Source organism: Oncorhynchus keta, chromosome 13, assembly GCF_023373465.1.
Source record: "Oncorhynchus keta strain PuntledgeMale-10-30-2019 chromosome 13, Oket_V2, whole genome shotgun sequence".
In the NCBI taxonomy this organism is placed as follows: domain Eukaryota; kingdom Metazoa; phylum Chordata; class Actinopteri; order Salmoniformes; family Salmonidae; genus Oncorhynchus; species Oncorhynchus keta.
The window spans coordinates 47,810,419-47,828,423 of record NC_068433.1 but is presented as its reverse complement, the minus strand read 5'-3'; the positions used below and the strand labels follow the sequence as shown (position 1 = coordinate 47,828,423).

General features: G+C 42.4%; 1 pseudogene; it reads right to left on the bottom strand.

Moving 5' to 3' along the window:
• The window catches only part of LOC127906872 (synaptotagmin-1-like), a 31,278-nt pseudogene that overhangs the window by 9,899 nt on the left and 3,374 nt on the right, over positions 1-18,005 (bottom strand).

The following is an 18,005-nucleotide window of genomic DNA, read 5'->3' as shown; positions in this document are numbered from 1 at the left end:
GAAATTTATGGAGTGGTTGAAAACGAGTTTTAATGACTCCAACATAAGTGTATGTCAACTTCCAACTTCAACTGTATTTTAAATCCACGGGTACTGGAGCTCTCTCCTGTGGTGAGTCATACTAGTGAGAGTTGTTCCCATTGTCACAATATATACTGTTCTTAAATATAGTTACTCACCTTGAGTCTATAACGTTACCTGTACATTTTCAGCAAAGATTATGAGAAAGACAAGTATCTAACGATGATTAGATTAGGTGCTCTTTTAAAACAAGTTTTGCTGCACAGCATGATACAGCGATTCTGGCTGTTACGATTATTTGGGGCAATCAGAAGAATTATGAATAATTATACATATTTGAATGAAAATAGAGGTGTCTCGTTGGCTGAGCAGTAATTAGGCTCGATAAACAGGACAGCAGTGGAGAAAAGGAACAATCCCAGACCATCAATTACTTGTCCTCCTCCTCTAGTTCTGGCTGTGTCACGACGTGAGATAGTCACTCAATTATTGTTATTATATACACGCGTGTTGTTTCATCTATCTGCCAGGCTTTGACGTCTATTCTCCTGGCAAAAGACACTTCTGGAGAAGTTGACTCTTCAAACAATGGGCTAACTGCGATATAGTACTCTGCGATATCTTGTTAGATCAAATAAATTGGAACACAATTTTGTTAGCTACAGGGGTCCAAAACAATATTTTCTGCCCTAAAGCGTGTACGGGAATTATGCTTGTTTGGTATTTGTTTATTTGGTTAGTCAAACCCAGAGGCGGGAGAGAGAGAGATACCAGAGTATTGGCTCCTTTCAAAAGGAATGACAACGCTCTCTTTCAAAACTTGAACAAAAACAAGCCAAGCACAAGCTATTCCTCAATTCAATTTTCTGATAACATTTAAAAAGGTAAAATTGCTGTCATTGTGTTCAGCTTCACTACCTTGTTCATTGTTCGGTTGACATCAAAAACATGAATGTCGAAATAAGCTGTGTGAGTGGGAACAAGACGCCTGTTATCCAGCCTACTGTTTGGGACTTCAATAGGTAACATGAAAGTCGAACAATAGCTCCTAAAATTCTCATTCCAGTAAAAACCCAGGTGAGAGTGTTAAGTACTTTACCAGTTGGATAGATTGGATAGACAATGATGTGCCAATATGATTCTCAATAGGGTCTTGGGATGGCTAGAAGCCATTGGCTAGAAATGATGTTATCCCCTTACAGATTTTATGATACAGTATGCTCATTTGAGTATACAATGTGAGACATATCCATGCACACACTGACTGACACACTCTGACACACGCAACACACACACTAACACAGACCCACCTACAACAGTGTAGCCAGTCTAATGTGCTATTAAAATGGAAATCATAGTTCGGAACCTGAATCCAATGGCAACTAAGATGAAAACATGCTATTACCATACGTTAATAATTCAACCAGAAATCCCCAGACTTGGCTCCACTTTGACCTTTTAAACACACTAGATAAACCATGCACCAATTACCCTTGGCATATTGAATGTCAAGCCCAGCCAACCTTACTAACCACTTTCCTTCGGAATACGTTTCCCACAGTAACTGCCTGGCCTTCAAACTGCCTTCCTTATATTACCTCATCAGCTTGATTGACAGCTTAGGATGTGGCCAATCCCATGATGCAAATGGCGACAGATGAGAGCTAATGCTTCGAGTGGAAATGCAAGCGGGGAGGCATGGGTTCTGGCTGATGGCTACCAGGCACACTATGACAGATGACGGAAGGTCTTGGGCTAGTCTGAGGTAGCGGTTCTGTTAGGCAAGTCAGGCACTGATTGCATGCTAGGCTGTGAGGCACGGGGAGGGAGAATGGACTAGATGCATGATAACTGCAGCCTGGAGAGGGTTAAGATTAGGAGGAAGGACAGGGAGGAAGAGGAGGATAGGGGATTAGAAATGGTCCAAGGAACGGATAGGAGAGAGCCAGGAGACGGGAGGGGTGGGGTGGACCCAGCTGTGGAAGGGGGATTTGGGGGCTGGGGGGCTGTTTGTGGGGTGGAGTGATGAATGGTTCAGGTGGGCTCCTATTTCTAGCTCCTGAATGGCCCATATCACCAGGACCATATAGGAAATGTACACAGCTGGCTCTGCTTGCTAGAAGGGGCCCGCGCCCACATAGCCCTCCTTCTAAGAGGAAAGTTTTAGAAAATTAGATTTCTTTGCTCATCTCTGAGCGGTGCAGCAGCGAAAACTTTCTCCTGTCCACTTTCTCCTGTCCACCTTTCTGTGTAGAACAGTATTGGTGGTGTGATGTTCCGAGGTGAGCTTCATGGGAGAGTGTCTGATATCCATCATGGCGTTCTCTGGCCCTCAGGGAGAGTTCTGCCCCTGCTCACTGATGGATGGGAAGCTGCTCAACACTAGATGGATTACTCTCTGCAGTACACACACACCTGCACATGCTCAGGAGTGTGTGTGTGTGTGTGTGTGTGTGTGTGTGTGTGTGTGTGTGTGTGTGTGTGTGTGTGTGTGTGTGTGTGTGTGTGTGTGTGTGTGTGTGTGTGTGTGTGTGTGTGTGTGTGTGTGTGTGTGTGTGTGTGTGGTGACTATCGCAAATGAAACATTCTGTTAACATGGCATCAGGCTCACTTTTCAGAGTTGGTCAATTCATTAGAAATGTGTTCTATCTATGAGCCTCTACAGGTGCTTTAGTGAACCATGGCCACAATGGCCAGGTGACTTTCCAAAGCGTTACTTCAGTGTAGTTCCTATGGGATCTCCTGCCAACATAAAGCAGGGTGTTCATTAGTGCCCACTGCGATCATTACTGTCCATGTGTATTTTCTCCCACGCAACAGCAGGTCTGCACAGTGGAGCCCAGTAACCACCACCCACACCCTGATCCCTGGAGTACCTGGGTCTAACCACATGTTCTGTTGGCATCACATTGGCATCACATTGGCATTGTTCTGGAGGACAAAATGCCATTTCTATTGCTGTCCACATTTTGGAAGTAGAGTTTAGACATACATTAATCACCTCAGATGCTATCTGTTATCTCCTGCCAATATAATGGTGGGCAATGATTGGTTGGGGACGGTTGTTGTTTGAGAGAAATAGCTGCAGGAAAATAGGAGACACTGAAGTGATTGCTGCCGCAGATTTTCTCAGACAAAAGATGAGCCTGTCGTGTGGAAAGCCAGCGGGGAGTGAAAGTGCAGCACAATCAGAGCTCAGAGTCTGCAACAGACACCAATTTCCCAAAGTCCAACCAGACAAAACACTGGGCCCCACAATGACTCACCAAGCCTTCAGCAAAACCCCTAGAACAGCACAGAGTGGGGAGAGGGCAAAACAATGGTTTCTAATACATACTGTAACACCCTGAGAGCGTTCATTACCAGAGAGAGTGGCTTTGACTGAGGGTTTCATAATGACAGCTCCTCCTCTTGAGTGGACATGACACAGATGAGAGCAGGTCTGGAGGTCAAATTCCTTACTACCATCTTAGGCCCCCTGGCTGTCAATCGTCTTGCCTGGCCATCCTTGTTGTGGCCCTCAGCTCTGCTCTGCTCACCTGACAAGCCTCCCACGTCCATCTTCTTCAGGTTCTTGGCCTCCAGGATGACCACGGTCAGCTTACCAGCGGTGGGCACGTATCGCAGGGAGAAGCAGATATCACCCAGCTTCTCTTGCTGTGAGAGGAGAGAGAGAGAGAGAGGAGTCATGACCATAGCTATGAATAAGGATGAAGTTGTCTGCTGAAGTGACACATGTTTTGGGTGTGTAGTCTTGTCTGTCTAAAAGCTTGCATGCTTTCACATGGATTCGACGACGACATAAATTAACATAACAAAACAACTGGAATTCAGCTCCAAGAGATTTTAATTGAGTAAATCTGTCCCCAAGTATTCCAACGCATAATAGGGATACATATGTTACCATATCCAAATGTAATCAAGGTTTGAAATTCTTATGATTTAGTCAAATATTATATTTGTTTGGGCATCTTGTGGTCAATTTGACAAATTATTTGCAATTATGTTCCGGGACCCCCGACCATCCGCTCAAGGAAAAAAACGTGTAGAGATTATTGGTTGAGGTTATAGCTGCTGAGAGACAGAACGTCATCAATCGTTCCCTTGTGTCATACACATCAACATAGAAATAAACAATCGTAGTCACAGAGCGAACAGACTCAAAATGTGATTTATATTTCTGGAATTACACATATTAACAAGTAGAACAGACTGATGCTCAATAAGTGTCCCAGGTCCAACTTGAATTACACATGATTGGAAACAGCCACAATGAATAGACCTCATAAATCAAGGGCCAAGGAAGCCTGAACATTGATTTTTGTGTTATGTACCAGAGGTCTTTTATCAAATTACAATCAAGACCGATTCCTAATACTAAATATATGTGTTGAAAATATAATACGGTTGCCAGATGTGAGTTGTATATGGGGCAGGTTTATTCTCAGCCTGGGTTGCCATTACTCAGTCAGTGTATCTAGCCGGGCCTGGCCTGTACACTCAGCCCAGAGCCGACGGGACTAAATAGACTCACTTTAATGACAGAGGCTCCAGCTTCATCAACATAAACACACACTCCTCCTGGGGAGACATGGGTAGAGAGACTGAGAGAAAGAAACGCTGAAATAAATGATGCTTGTCTGAAGCCATCATGGTCTAATATATTCCAGAAATATCTAGGAAAGGCCAGCACTGCCTCTCCTGCCGAGAGCGCCTCGTGTTTGACCCGCCAGGTTGAGGAGGATGTTTCGCTGTCAACACTGTTATACAATCGAGTAGGAAGAGTCTAACATTTTGTAGCTAATAAAATGCATGGTCCGTGGTTCCCTCAGCCAATATGGGTGTGTTATTTCAAAGCACGTTTGCAGGTAAATCCAATTGTCACCGCATCACTTTTCTTCTCGACAACAGACGCCGTTGTAAGGAACCTTTGTTTCTAGAAGAATACACAGTGAAAAACAAACAAATTATGAAACCCCCTGATATCAAATCAAATCAAAGTTTATTTGTCACGTGCGCCGAATACAACAGGTAGACCTTACAGTGAAATGCTTACTTACAGGCTCTAACCAAAAGTATGTGTGTGTGTGTGTGTGTGTGTAGGTAAGTAAAGAAATAAAACAACAGTAAAAAGATATTTGAAAATAAGAGTAGCAAGGCTATCTACCTACACCAGTCAGTCAGGCTTATTGAGGTAGTATGTACATGTAGGTATGGGAACAGAGAGTAGCAGTAGCGTAAAAAGAGGGGTTGGCGGGTGGTGGGACACATTGCAGATAGCCCGGTTAGGGGGGCGCACAATGCAAATAGTCCGGGTAACCATTTGGTTACCTGTTCAGGAGTCTTAGGAGGCTTGGGGGTAAAAACATGTGTCGCTTAAAGATTGGATTCCTTCTGAATTCATCTGGAATCCATGTGTTATTCTGGCAGTGTTTGACTTCATTTTAAAGTTATATGAACAGAATGCCGCCATGTTATCATTACCACAGACCTACTGTATATGTAAGAGATAATCAACAAGGGTCTATGCATTCTGTAGAGAATAATGAGCGACGTGGAACCTTCCACGGAGTTGTATCATTTTTCAGAGAACGGATAAAGCCCAGAGTTGATTATCCCTTTTATACCATGGCTATAATTGAACACATTTACTGCTACAAATGTGTTCATTTGCAGGTAGAAATGTGTTCAACATCCACTGTTTACTAGATAGTAAGTTTACTAGAAAGATACAGTAGTTTCTTTGATAGCCAAACAAACAGACTTGCTAGTTTAGTCCTAGCATGCTATTATGAAAATCTAATTAAACAATGGCAATAATGTTTTCAGTTTTGCTTTCAAAAGCAGCTCAAACATAGAACATATAAGAATGAACTATGGCCATTGAATTCTACAGTGCTGATATACCGTGCGTTATAGGAAATAATCCATGCTCTAGAATGCCCTTCAAGCCAATCAGAAACGAGTATTCAACAATACCATGGTATAATTAAGCAATAAGGCACGAGGGGTGTGGTATATGGCCAATATACCAGGGCTAAGGCCTGTTTTTATGTTTTTACTGTTCTAATTCCGTGTGTAACCAGTATACCAATCAGCATTCAAGGCTCAAATCACCCAGTTTATAATTAAGCAATTAGGAACCTTGGGGGTTTGTGGTATATGGCCAATATACCATGGCTAAGGGCTGTGTCCAGGCAATTCGCGTTGCGTCGTGCATATGAACAGCCATTAGCCGTTGTATATTGGCCACACATCCTCGGGCCTTATTGCTTAAATCATACCCCAGAGGAAATATCTGGTTCAACATGCCTCTCACTCTGTGTGGATGCATATATTTGCATAGATATGGGTAATGTGTCCATACATTTTTCTGAGTGGATATTGGGATTATGCTGAAGGACCAATTTTGCCCTTAGTCTAGTGTGGTCGTGCCAAGTGTGGTCGTGCCGTAGAAGCATGGGGAGAAATAGGAGTTGGCTATAGCGCACAAACAGATCTGGGACCAGAATAGAGGACGGGCTGTTCAGAGCATCTCTTTAGCTAGCCGCTAGGACCTCGTTGGGTGTCATTTGCAGCCACTGAGGCACGGCTGATGTGTGAAACATTCCTTTCAGCCACTGTTACACACATTCAATGAGGACAGGAACTTCTTCTTGACCCCCATTGTCTCTTACACAAGTTGCTTGGTGTGTCACATTATCCTTAAAGCCTTCGCACAATGATCACATTTCAACATTTGTATAATCATATAGTGTTTAAGATGGTGCTAACGATAGTGAAAGGGGCCATTTCAAATCAAATCAAAAACCTTCAGCGAAAGCCCACTGAAGTGAGCCACTACCACTTTAAGGAGTTAAGACAGTGCCTCAAGCCTCGGCGTGAAGTGATCAGGTGTAGCTTGTCTGGTTCTGGAACAATGCTGCAGATTGAGATGTCCTTCCACTCTCTGGCACCACAGAAAATGAACCTTTACATAAACCTAGCAGGCTGCTAAAAACAAGGTTTGCCTAGCAACCCACTCTTAAATGCTGCACGCCGTAACATTTACCTTGAACATTGTATCTCCTGCACACATTTCTTCATAGAATTTATTTTACCTTTATTTTACCAGGCAAGTCAGTTAAGAACATATACTTATTTTCAATGATGGCCTGGGAACAGTGGGCTAACTGCCTGTTCAGGGGCAGAACAACAGATTTGTACCTTGTCAGCTCGGGGTTTGAACTCGCAACCTTCCGGTTACTAGTCCATCGCTCTAACCACTAGGCTACGCTGCCGCCCCAAGAAGCATGGAGAGATGATTAAGTTACATTTTCTATGAGAGATGGAATACCGCCAACTACTGTTTGGCACTGAGCTCACTCTTCAATCCCAGGTAGGACATTTTTAACATAGTCATACGATTGACGTGTGATAAAACGTGTCATTTAAAATGTCTGATCGTGGATTTTCGAGAAATGAACTGTTACCTTGGTGACAACACTCCATACTGGTAGTCAACTGTCATAACTTTGGGAAAGAAAATATTAGGAGTTTCTGATGTGTAAACTTAGAGATGTTATATATTATATATATATATTATATTATTTACCTCCTCCTTCTCGGCGCTCACAAGATCCCGCCACTCCTCTGTCACGTGACTAAAGTCAATCTTGTTCATGGGCAGCTTCACGTCTCCGATGGCGTCGTGCTTGGAGAAGCGGTCAAAGTCGTACACCGTCATCATCAGCGTCTTGCCTCCCAGCTCGACGTAGGGCACCTGGGGAGAACCATGAGGACTGAACTTGTGCATATAATCACTAGAAGAGAGTCTGTCCAACTTGAAACCTCTCTAAGTCTCTTCTGGTGGAACTTATCTCAAACTAAGGATAAATTGAAGTAGTCTATTGTTGACAACTGTAGTAGCACAGTGGTGAAAGTGGTGCTTTACAAAATGGCCGCCAGATTGGCACACTGTATCAAAGCTACTTCCAGGCACTGGTATTACTTGTCAAGGAATAGAGAGGAGTTGTCGTGAGTTGGGGAAGTTCTGGTTCTAGAGCATTACAAATCAATCAACTCGCCTCCTCCTCCCTCGTCCTCCTCTCCTTCCTTCTCCAGTCCTATCTGTGACAGACAGGCGGCAGGCAGTCTTATCTGCCAGAGATCAGGGCGAAGGAAGGGGTGCTGGTGGAGGGGATGGTGAAGAGTGGATGAGAGTGGTGTCTGGGATTTGATTCTTGATTGCCTCCAATTGAGGCAGACAAAGCTCATTATACACGGCGTCTTGTTACAACATGGTGACAAACTGCCTGATTGGCTAGAAAGAGATAAGACTTCTGAAGTTTGTCCTTGACACTATCACCACCACGACCAAAGAACACTCCTAGCTCCTTCATTTCTATAATGGAGCCACTTGTGATTACAAGTAGGCGCCGGTGGGATAAATAAAGCTTCACAGATCTACCATGTTTTCTGAATTCCAAAATAAATATGCTACTGGTATTTAACCAATCTGGCAACCAGCATCCCCCAGCCCCCACATATGCTACGTATTCCTCGCTGCAGACAAACACCTGTTATCTTTTACTGCTGGATGAATACCACAACTCTTCCTCCACAGCTGAGATATTGTAGCTACAATCACATTTTTGCTCAAATTTAGGCCAAATCAAAACAAGAAAGAGAGAGAGAATAAGGAGAGATGGAAGTTTGCATCTGCCTGTGTGAATCCTGATCATACAGAGGCCGTGTGGACCAGGAAGCTGTCTGTCAGCAGCTTGTTACTGGGCCAGCTGTATGGAACAGGAGGCTGTCTGTCAGCAGCTTGTTACTGGGCCAGCTGTATGGACCAAGAGGCAGTCTGTCAGGAGCTTGTTACTGGGCCAGCTGTGTGGACCAGGAGGCAGTCTGTCAGCAGCTTGTTACTGGGCCAGCTGTATGGACCAAGAGGCAGTCTGTCAGGAGCTTGTTACTGGGCCAGCTGTATGGACCAGAGGCAGTCTGTCAGCAGCTTGTTACTGGGCCAGCTGTGTGGACCAGGAGGCAGTCTGTCAGCAGCTTGTTACTGGGGCCAGCTGTGTGGACCAGGAGGCAGTCTGTCAGCAGCTTGTTACTGGGCCAGCTGTATGGACCAGAGGCAGTCTGTCAGGAGCTTGTTACTGGGCCAGCTGTGTGTCTGTCAGCAGCTTGTTACTGGGGCTGTGTGGACCAGGAGGCAGTCTGTCAGCAGCTTGTTACTGGGGCAGCTGTGTGGACCAGGAGGCAGTCTGTCAGCAGCTTGTTACTGGGCCAGCTGTGTGGACAGGAGGCAGGAGGCAGTCTGTCAGCAGGTTGTTACTGGGCCAGCTGTGTGGACCAGGAGGCAGGAGGTAGTCTGTCAGTCTGTCAGCAGGTTGTTACTGGGGCCAGCTGTGTGGACCAGGAGGCAGTCTGTCAGCAGGTTGTTACTGGGCCAGCTGTGTGGACCAGGAGGCAGTCTGTCAGCAGCTTGTTACTGGGCCAGCTGTGTGGACCAGGAGGTAGTCTGTCAGCAGCTTGTTACAGGGCCAGATGCTCCATGTCTACACCTTACCCGAACGAACACACCACAGCATGCAAATGACTTTGTCATAGAACAAACAAACACAACCTGCTTAAACTACTGTGTGCAATGTATGGTTTGTGTATTGTGTATTTGTCCTATTCCTTCAGAAATGTATATTGTTGCTATTTTGGAATACAAAGTGTATTACTTCTACTACTACAACTAATACTACTACTAATACAACAACAGCAACTACTACTACTACTATTGCTACTACTACTGCTACGACTACTACTACTACTACTACTGCTACGACTACTACTACTAATACTACTGCTGCACAAGACAAGGTTTGAGAGTTGCATGGGTGAAGTATTGTCTAGTCTACTCTTATACCTTGAATAAGTACCTTGAATTGGAACTGCTCGTTGAAGGTGGGGTTTAGGGTCTTCCGGTGGACCTTGGTCTCAAACTTCTTCTTCTTGTCAGGTAGCAGGTAGACCTTAACATAGGGGTCCGGTGCCGCCCCATGTCCATGGCTGGAAGGTCCGCTGCTTGGATGATCCCTACTATGAGCTGAGGAGAGGAAGGGTGGAGGGGAGTCAACAGAGACTAGTCAGCACTACTACAGTCCTACCCATAGCAATACCAGACTACCCACAGCAATACCAGAGCCTTGATATGACTGTCATCCCACCACCATTCTAACAGAGCACCAAGCTTTGGTTCAATTGGAATAACCCCCGGTCTCATCACTGGTGCAAAAAAATAGGATGGAGAGACGCGACATGGCATGGGTTTAACATGATCACCAGCAGAATTGAAGTCAAGAGCCTCTATAGTTTTGATTGAATTATGAGAAACAGGCCCATCGGTAATCTCTTCCAAACTTCTCATCTGTAACTCTTTACATTTCAAATCATGGAGGTAGGCCATAGGTGATATTAAAAGTCACACTCCTGTGAAAGCCATGATGGTTTAAGCCAAAGCACCACATCAGGCTGATAATTGATAACCATGCTGGGGGGCAGGGGAGGCTGATTGACCTGCCAGTCACAGCTGCTTCCTCCAAGGCCTATTGAGGCCTCCTAGTCAGTCAATCAACTTCCTGTCAGGCAGCCATCAACCGGCAATCTGGAGGGGGACCAGGGCACTCAACCATGGAGCTCTCCAGCAGTTGTCAGAGCCAGCCAGCATGGATTATTGGAGCGTGAGAAATGAGGCTACCCTCTGTCATCAAAACGCATGGATCGGTATAGCAGCAGATGCTGGATCTCATCAGAATTTGTGACCCGTGTTTTTCGCAGTTCAGATCAGTGCTAAAGCAATGCCTCAGGGGAGATGGTGATGGGACTCCAGCTGTAGGAAGAGCACCCCGAGTGGCGCAGTGGTCTGGGGCACTGCAGCTCAGTGCCAGAGGCATCACTACAGACCCTGGTTCGATTCCAAGCTGAATTACAACCGGAGTCCCATAGGGCTGCGCGCAATTGGCCTGCGTTGGTTGGGGTAGGCTGTCATTGTACAGAATTTGTTCTTAACTGACTTGCCTAGTTTAAAAAATGATGGGAGTGGGAGATGACTGTGTGATGACACAATACAGAGGCCAAAGCAAATACTCCATATACACTGCACAGGAACACAACATGGAAGGAACATATATGGAACCCCCTCTGCCAATGGGGTGATATTGTGCTAAAATGTACCCATGCTACTGCATAACATTCTCAAAACATTGTTATATACACAAAAACATGATATTCTTGTTATATACACTGAGCAGAGGGGTTCCATCTAGAAGCGGTTCAGGGAACAGAACAAAAACCCGGAAAATAATTACATTTTGAGGAACAGAACCAGAACCGAGAACGAAAAAGTGATCTACTGTATACTGTTCTGGAACAGAACCATTATTTTAAAAGCATGGTAACCGGTTAATAACGTTATTTTACACTCCAGGAATTTTTACCAATCCGACAAAAATGCAACACAGTGCCCTCACTGTCATTCAGAAACGTATTCCAGTGCCTGCCAGAACATATTTTCCAGTGTGTGTAGGCTATAGTACATGTTCCTCCCTCCTCTAAACCATGCATTGTCTACTGTAGCTACTGATGTTACAGGCGTGATTCAGAAATGAGGAGAGAGATTTTAATTAGAGAACAATGGACTTGCCTTTTCAGTGCTAGTTAAGCATAGTTATCAAGTTTCACATTGGATTTATTAACTACAAAAAGGTAAGAAACATTTTTATTATATCTCTGGTGCTGCTCTGCACACACAAGCTTGTTAGCCAGGTAACTTGTTAGATAGCTCTGGTCTAGCTCTCGAAAACTCTAGGCAGCATTATGTGTAATGTAATGGAACTGAGAGTCATGCTCAAGGGCTAGCTCTGGTCAATGTTAGTTAAGTCAACTCTCTGAAGTTCAAAGTTCCTTCATAGAAGTCGCTCCTCCATAGGTATAATTCTGTGGGCCAAATTCAGATAATGCATGTCATAACAACAAGATATCCAGCACTTCATGCCCAGCACTCTCCGCAGCCTACACTACACTAGTTTGTACAATGCAAGGCTAGCATTGTACAGGAATGGATCCACTATACATTGGTGAAGTAATTTAATGTTGAGCTAAATGTAGTTTCAGAGGCACATTTAGATTTCAAGACACAAAAAGGGAAGATATCAAATGTTACTTTTTTGGTTGAACCAGTTTAGAACTTTATTTTGCTGGTTGGAAGCAATGGATTGGAACCAAATCAATTATGGTTCTGTTCAAAACTAAACGATTGGAAAATAACTGAGATTCCAACTCCTGAAACTGAGTGTACAAAACATTAGGAATATTGAGTTGCACCCCCTTTGCCCTCAGAACAGCCTCAATTTGTTGGGGCATGGACTCTACAAGGTGTCGAAAGCGTTCCACAGCGATGCTGGCCCATGTTGACTCCAATGCTTTCCACAGTTGTGTCAAGTTGGCTGGTAGTGATCTCTACTCGAATAGCTTTTCTATCTCATCCCACAGATGCTCAAAGGGACTGAGATGTGGTGACTGGGCAGGCCACTGCAGTCAGCAGAATTCACTGTCTTGTCCGGGTGGGATCCATTCCAATACAATGCTAGCTTGTGGCATGGGGCATTCTCCGCAGAAAAAAATAATATTTGCAGATGGATACACTGATGCCATGAATGGACACACCTGATTGGCAATGATGTTCAGATATCCTGCGGCATTCAAATGTTGCTCCACTTTTATCAAGGGGCCCAATATGTGCCATAAAAACACACCCCACACTATCACACCATCACCACCATCCTGCAATGTTGACAGGTGGCATGATGGATGCATGTACCCATACCTAGTCCTCCCATATGCGTGAAACAGCAGGAACTGGGATTCATCAGACCAATGACTTTCAATGATTTTCCATTCTCCAGTGTCCAGTGTTTTCATTCCTTAGCCCACTGCAACAGCAGTAAAGTCGTCGGCTGCCATACCACATTCGTGTCAAGGTACGATGAGTTTTGCATTCTTTTATTGGTCTTTTGGCACCAATGTTGCACTAGTCTGTCAGCTGACTAACTGTAGCCCGTCTGTTGCTCTGCACAACCATGTCAGCCTCCTTTGTCCTCTTTCATCAATTATCCATTTTTTGACCCGTGGCCTGCTGTTGGCTGGATGTCCTAAGGGTGGTTTACCATTCTTGATACACACAAGCTGTTGAGCCGTGAAAACCCAGCAGCATTGCAGTTCTTGACACACTCAAACCAGTGCACCTGACACCTACTACCATACCCCATTCAAAGGCACCTAAATCGTTTGTCTTGCCCATTCACCATCTGGAATGGCACACATATACAATCCATGCCTCAATAGTCTCAAGGCTTAAAATCCTTCTTAAACCTGTCTCCTCCCATCCATCTATACGGATTGAAGTAAATTTAGCTGGTAACATCAATAAGGGATCTTAACTTTCAGCTGGATACACCTGGTCAGTCTATGTCATGGAAAGAGCAGGTGTTCCTAATATGTTGTACGTTCCAGTGTAGTTTGAGCATAAGCTAAAGCAACCCAAAAAGAATGACTAAGATTCTGGACATGTATGTTCTTAAATAATGGATTAAATATATTTTTGTTCTCTCACCCATCTACACACAATACCCCGTAATGACAAAGTGAAACATGTTTTTTTAGAAAAGTTAGCAAATGTATGACAATTAAATACAGAAATATGTCATTTACATAAGTATTCACACCCTGAGGGAATACATGCTAGAATCACCTTGTCAGTGTTTGCAGCTGTGAGTCACTCTAGGTACATCTCTAAGAGCTTTACACACCTAGATTGTAAAAATCTTCAAGCTCTATCAAATTAGTTATCGATCACTGCGAGACAGCCATTTTCAAGTCTTGCCATAGATTTTCAAGACAATTTAAGTCAAAACTGTAAATGGACCACTCAGAAACAATCAATGTCGTCTTGGTAAGCAACTCCAGTGTACATTTGGCCTTGTGTTTTAGGTTATTGTCCTGCTGAAAGATGGTTCTCCCAGTGTCTGTTGGAAAGCAGACTAGACCAGGTTTCCTCTAGGATTTTGCCTGTGCTTGGCTCTATTCCTTTTCTTTCATCCTAAAACTCCCTGGTCCTTGATGATAACAAGCATACCCATAACATGATGCAGCCACCACCATGGTTGAATATATGAGGAGTGGTACTCAGTGATCTGTTGATGATTTGCCTCAAATATAACACTATGTATTCAGGACATTCAGTTAATTTTTTGCAGTTTTACGTTAGTGCCTTTACAAACAGGATGCATGTTTTGGAATATTTTTTATTCTGTACAGGATTCTTTCTTTTCACTCTGTCATTTAGGTTAAATAATGTTGTTCATCTATCCTCAGTTTTGTCTTATCACAGCCATTAAACTCTGTAACTGGGGTGTGAATACTTTCTGAAGGCACTGCAAGTACAATTATCCTGCCCGTCACTTACCAAAGACCTCACTGTGATGATATTGTAGCTTTCAAAAACATTTCTGCAGACCTCAAAATGTTAACCAGCAGTCATCTCTATGCAAGTGTGTCGATTAATCCTGACATGCTGTCCATTAGATTTCCCTACAGTTGTCCAGAGAGAAGCAGTGTCAGGTGTCCTGCTTACACGGTGTCACACTGCATTTACTGTGAGCCTCCACCCACCTGGACTCATCTCCATCATCTCTAAGAGGATGATGGGACTGGAGTACTGTGACGAAGACTGTTTACTTACTAGGATTTACAAAACTCAAATCAGATGTTCTGCTGTGACACCACCTCTATTGGTTAATACAACACGTACACATGTCCACAGTCAAGAGTTAAACAGTCAGATTCAGATTCATATTTGAATATTCTCAGAGGGACCAGTTGAGTCAAGTGTAGAAAGGGGCCAGCAGCTACACTAAAGTGGATTATTAAAGGGTACTACTAAACTGGACAGTGGTATAAAGTACTTAAGTAAAAAATACTTTAAATGACTACTTAAGTAGTTTTTTGGGGTATCTGTACTTTACTTTAATATTTATATTTTTGACAACTTTTACTCCACTACATTCCTAAAGAAAATAATGTACATTTTACTCCCTACATTTTCCCTGACACCCAAAAGTAGTCGTTACATTTTGAATGCTTAACAGGACAGGAAAATGGTCCAATTCACACACTTATCAAGAGAACATCCATGGTCACTCTACTGCCTCTGATCTGACAGACTTACTAAACACAAATGCTTCATTTGTAAATTATGTCTGAGTGCTGGAGTTTGCCTTTGACTATCCGTAAATTAAAAGAAACAACAAATTGTGCCATTTAGATTGCCTAATAGAAGTATTTTAAATAATTTACACTTTTACTTTTGACACTTAAGTACTGTATATTTAAACCCAAATACTTTGGGACTTTCACTCAAGTAGAATTTTTACTGGGTGACTTTCACTTTAACTTGAGTCAATTCCTATTAAATTATCTTTACTTTTACTCAAGTATGACAATTGGGTACTTTTTCCACCACTGAAACTTGAAGGTACTACTAAACTGGATTATTAAAAAGGGTACTACTAAACTGGATTATTAAAAGGGTACTACTAAACTGGATTATTAAAAGGGTACTACTAAACTGGATTATTAAAAGGGTACTACTAAACTGGATTATTAAAAGGGTACTACTAAACTGGTTTTATTAAAAGGGTACTACTAAACTGGATTATTAAAAGGGTACTACTAAACTGGATTATTAAAAGGGTACTACTAAACTGGATTATTAAAAGGGTACTACTAAACTGGTTATTAAAGGTACTACTAAACTGGATTATTAAAAGGGTACTACTAAACTGGATTATTAAAAAGGTACTACTAAACTGGATTATTAAAAAGGGTACTACTAAACTGGATTATTAAAAAGGGTACTACTAAACTGGATTATTAAAAGGGTACTACTAAACTGGATTATTAAAAGGGTACTACTAAACTGGATTATTAAAAGGGTACTACTAAACTGGATTATTAAAAAGGTACTACTAAACTGGATTATTAAAAGGGTACTACTAAACTGGATTATTAAAAGGGTACTACTAAACTGGATTATTAAAAGGGTACTACTAAACTGGATTATTAAAAGGGTACTACTACACTGGATTATTAAAAGGGTACTACTAAACTGGATTATTAAAAGGGTACTACTAAACTGGATTATTAAAAGGGTACTACTAAACTGGATTATTAAAAGGGTACTACTAAACTGGATTATTAAAAGGGTACTACTAAACTGGATTATTAAAAGGGTACTACTAAACTGGATTATTAAAAGGGTACTACTAAACTGGATTATTAAAAGGGTACTACTAATCTGGTTTATTAAAAGGGTACTACTAATCTGGTTTATTAAAAGGGTACTACTAAACTGGATTATTAAAAGGGTACTACTAAACTGGATTATTAAAAGGGTACTACTAAACTGGATTATTAAAAGGGTACTACTAAACTGGTTTATTAAAAGGGTACTACTAAACTGGATTATTAAAAGGGTACTACTAAACTGGATTATTAAAGGGTACTACTAAACTGGATTATTAAAAGGGTACTACTAATCTGGATTATTAAAAGGGTACTACTAAACTGGATTATTAAAAGGGTACTACTAAACTGGATTATTAAAAGGGTACTACTAAACTGGTTTATTAAAAGGGTACTACTAAACTGGATTATTAAAAGGGTACTACTAAACTGGATTATTAAAAGGGTACTACTAAACTGGATTATTAAAAGGGTACTACTAAACTGGATTATTAAAAGGGTACTACTAAACTGGTTTATTAAAAGGGTACTACTAAACTGGATTATTAAAAAGGGTACTACTAAACTGGATTATTAAAGAAGGGTACTACTAAACTGGATTATTAAAGAGGTACTACTAAACTGGATTATTAAAAGGGTACTACTAAACTGGTTTATTAAAAGGGTACTACTAAACTGGATTATTAAAAGGGTACTACTAAACTGGATTATTAAAAGGGTACTACTAAACTGGATTATTATAAGGTACTACTAAACTGGTTTTATTAAAAGAGGTACTACTAAACTGGATTATTAAAAGGGTACTACTAAACTGGATTATTAAAAGGGTACTACTAAACTGGTTTATTAAAAGGGTACTACTAAACTGGATTATTAAAAGGGTACTACTAAACTGGATTATTAAAGGGTACTACTAAACTGGATTATTAAAGGTACTATTCCAATCTGTGTTTGTGTTATATGATCCTCATGATACTGAACATCTGATCTGGCTTCTTTCCCCATTCCCCAGGTCTGTAAACCTGTGTGTGTGTGTTTAACGGAGGGGCAGCGTGCTGTCACAGAGGAAGCCTGCTGGGTCATAACCCTTCCCTGTATGTGTGATATTGGCCGCCTACGGGAGGCTGGAGAACGTGCACCTGCAATTGTGACTAAGCCCGGGCAGCACATCCTGAATCAAGTTGTTCTGATACTCTCTCCCTGGTCCCTCCCTGCCATCACGGCTCCACATAGCCACACAAACACTACACACTTCAAAGGAGAAAGCGAAAAGGGATGTGAATGGAGCTGTCATATTCCTCCTGTCTTCTCGCTTTTTGCCGGAGCCTCTGAGAATGTATTCTATTTCAGAGGTCAATGGTAGAAGTACATTTGGAGAGACAGAGAAAGGTAATGGGGAAAAACGGTGGTTTTAATTATTCCTACCCAATATAATGGAGACGGTAAACTCTCTGTTATGAATCCAGAGGGTCTCCTTTCGACCCATTAAAAGGGACATTACTATGATGTTGAAAGTGGGAAATAGCATATTATGTTTCCCATTCTGGCTCCTTTGTGGATCATTTGTGGTGGAGCTGCTTTATACGGCCACCGTACTCTGGGTACCGAATCCTTTACTAACTTGTGCTCTCATTAAACCCCCACAC